Source organism: Manacus vitellinus, unplaced genomic scaffold (assembly GCF_001715985.3).
Source record: "Manacus vitellinus isolate BGI_N305 unplaced genomic scaffold, ASM171598v3 scaffold_52_pilon, whole genome shotgun sequence".
Taxonomy (NCBI): Eukaryota; Metazoa; Chordata; class Aves; order Passeriformes; family Pipridae; genus Manacus; species Manacus vitellinus.
Window position 1 is genome coordinate 832389 of NW_021940628.1, and position 3195 is coordinate 835583.

Below are 3195 nucleotides of genomic sequence, written 5' to 3' on the forward strand. Positions count from 1 at the left end.
TAAGTAGGACAAAAGGACAGGTTTGGCAGTAGGACAGGACAGGTAGTACAGAAAGACGGGGCAGGACGGGCAGGACAAGAGGGACAGGGCAGAAACAGAAGACAAGTAGGGCAGAAGTACAGGTGGGACAGAAGGAAAGGTGGCACAGAACAAGTAGGACAGAAAGGGCAGAGGGACAGGTAGGGCAGGAAAGGACAGAAGGACAAGCGGGACAGAAGGACACAGGCAGGTCAGATGGGGCAAGGCAGGTAGGACAGGAGGACACAGGGCAGGAGAGGTAGGATAGGCCAGGTAGGACAAGCAGGGCTGACAGCTGCCACCCTCAGACAATCTGTTGCCCCCCTGTTAGTGTAACTCACTCTTCCTGCCTCTGAACCTCAGCGGTGCCTCCAGCCCAGGCTGAGGCGACAAGAGCTGCTCCCACATTTTCCAGCATCCCACTGCTTAATGTGGAAAATCCACTTTCATTCTTGAAGCAGGAACCAGACTGAGTGTCTTGGGGTGATGAGAGGACAGCAAACGTTCAAGTTTCCCCCCCTTATCTAATGGGATGAATCTCCATTCCACTGATTAATTCTGCTCCAGTTAACATGCAAATCCAGCCCTGGGGATGTTCCACACCAAGGGCCTGCAGTTTGGCATTCAAAGGCACTTTTTTAATGAAATCAAGCTCCCAATTGCACCCTCAGCTGATTCACCGGCTCATTTACACAGACCCCGAGGTGCCCTGCACAGCATCCAGGCCATCAGAAAACCCTTCTGGGAGGGGTATAACCCTGGAATATTTGTTATCCCAGGCTCATGCTGGATCTCCTCGGGCACAACCACCCCCTGACCCTTTGCCCGTGGATTTCATGGCTGGGGACAGGACAGCCAGGCAACTGCTGGAGGGGATTTTAAACCAATCCCTGCAGAACCTCCCCAAAACCACTCCCCCTAGAACAGGGTGCAGAACTCGTGATCCCCCTCCCTCCTTCCCCCACAAAAGCCACACCCCCAGAGTACAAACTCCATTAACTATCTGGGTTCAGCCCTTAATAAAAGACTTTTTTTGCCTTGATATGATCCCAAACTGAACTTTAAGTATTACCTGCTCTAATTCAGATCTAACAGAGGGTTTTTACACCCTTTGGAGAGGGACACCACCACACCAGAATTCTGCTTCCACACAACTGAGAAACACCCAACAGGAGCCTCAATATCTCCTTAATATTGATGGATTAACCAGTAGCTCACTTACCAAGAAACACACACCAAGCCAAAGCAAATCAAGTTTATTATATTCTCTACAGCAGCCAAGTACAGATTTAGAAGCAGCACCAGGCAGGGCTGATTTCAGGGTTTACACACACACACAAACTGCTGCTCCCACCCACATCCTGTGAGCCACCCCCCCCTCCAGGATCAGCTTCCCTGGAATGCCCTTGGCCCACGAGGTCAGAGTGTGGCTTCCCTGGCAGCTGGCACTCCCTCTGGATGGGAGGGTGGTTGGCAAGTCCGGATCCACAGGAGAGCACGTGGCTTCTTCCTTACACCCCTCTCTCCCCCCTCCCAGTTTCAGAGGGCTCCAAAAGCAGCAGCTTTCACAGCCTGGCCATCCAGCCCTTTGCTTTTCACTTGCCCACCACAGCCCACTGATTTTTCCACCTCACACACACGTGCCCAGCCCCAGGCCCTGCTCCACTGCTCCCCAAAATCCGGGAGCTGCACATTCCACCAAGCGACCAAGTCACACACGTGGCCATTTCCCAGCACAAGCACATGCTCTGGAAAGCCACCAAATTTAAGTATCCCTTGCTTCCCAGCCAATTAGTGCAAGAACTGGCCTTCGGCTACCACCCCTTTTAACTATTTGGGCCGATTCTCCCAATATACTCACCTTTTCCCACTAAAAACGTATTTTTTTCTGTCATCTCATACAGTATCTGCAATATTTAGGAAAATAAGATTAGATTTCTTTTTTTTTCCCATTTTTCATATAGCACAAGTAAGGTTGCAAATGCATTATTAATCCCCACTTCAGCAGATTTTTTTTTTCTTCTCTGCAGAGATTTATGAACGGAGCTTTCTTTCTCTTAAAGAGCCAGGAACCACCTTTTTTTTACCCACCCATGAAACCAAAACCCAACAAAAATCTTTAAAGTTAGGAACGGCTGAGCCAAACTTTGTGTTAAGCAACACCTACATAGTCTGGATTGGAGTTTAATCACTTTAAGCCGATCCAACTGTCCCATAAGAGGCTTAAAAACGGTTAAAGCCGATTAGAAGTATGTTTAAATTTTCAAGTGAACAGTGTAATTAAACTTTAAATTTTAAAGAGAACAGAACACGTATTTATGCACTTACCTTTCAAAGTCGCGTTACTCTCAATCGTTCCTTGAGCTTTACAACTGGAAACGGGGAAAAAAAGTTTTTTAAGGAATTGCTCGGGAGATACATTTTTCCCTCTCTCCCCCCTCCAGCCCCGCACGCATCTCCCGCCCCATCCCGCGTGTGCGAATTGTTTCCTGCATGGTTTGTCTCCTCTGTAACGGCCCGGGGGCTCAGAGAAGCAGTAGGAATATGCAGGCTGCAGGCTCGGCGGCCCGGCTTGTTCTCCAACGTCGTGGAAGGGGACTGTACGTCACGGGCCCGAGGGCCTGCGCTCCCGTGCGCCACACGGACAGAGCCGAGAGAGAGCGACTTCTCCGGATATCCACGTTGGGTTTGTGGTTTTATATTTATAACCCCTGCACACCCCTGCGCTCCGCAGAGCACAGACGTTGCCACGCGATACTCACGCTGGAGTGAGCTGGGCAGGCCGGGCTGGGCAGGCGACAGTGTAACCTGTGGAAAGAGGAGCAGGCCGTGAGGGACTGCTGAGGCGCACCCTCCGCCACGTGTAACTCACGGCCTGTTTTAGCGCTAAAAGGACATGTGGTGTCCCTGTAGGAGGCTTCATGGCCAAGAGGGCCCCATAGCATAGCGAATGAGGATTAAAAATGGGTAAAAGAGGGGCAGACCTACCTACAACAGCGTCGAGACCTCAGCGAGAAAGAGGCCGAGGACTTCCGCGCCACGGTATTTATAGACTGTGAAAGGGGGCGTGGCAAAATGCGCATGCGCACCAAGTAGGGGGCGGAGTTAAACCGTACATGGGCATGAGCAGTGAGCAAGGGGAGGGGCCAGACTCCCCTGGCCCGTGAGCAAAGGGGC

At 51.2% G+C, this 3195-nt stretch overlaps 1 long non-coding RNA gene and 1 other non-coding gene across 2 annotated transcripts; both read right to left on the reverse strand.

Moving 5' to 3' along the window:
• Positions 1 to 1257: 1257 nt before the first annotated feature.
• LOC115307793 lies at positions 1258 to 2404 on the reverse strand. The gene is made up of 2 exons (XR_003916148.1): positions 2347 to 2404; positions 1258 to 1925 (listed from the first exon to the last, which is right to left on the reverse strand). It is a non-coding gene; the product is annotated as an uncharacterized LOC115307793 (long non-coding RNA).
• A 94-nt stretch (positions 2405 to 2498) lies between these two features.
• On the reverse strand, positions 2499 to 2704 carry LOC112841267. The gene has a single exon (XR_003212874.2). It is a non-coding gene; the product is annotated as a small nucleolar RNA SNORA73 family (small nucleolar RNA).
• Between the last annotated feature and the right edge of the window lie 491 nt (positions 2705 to 3195).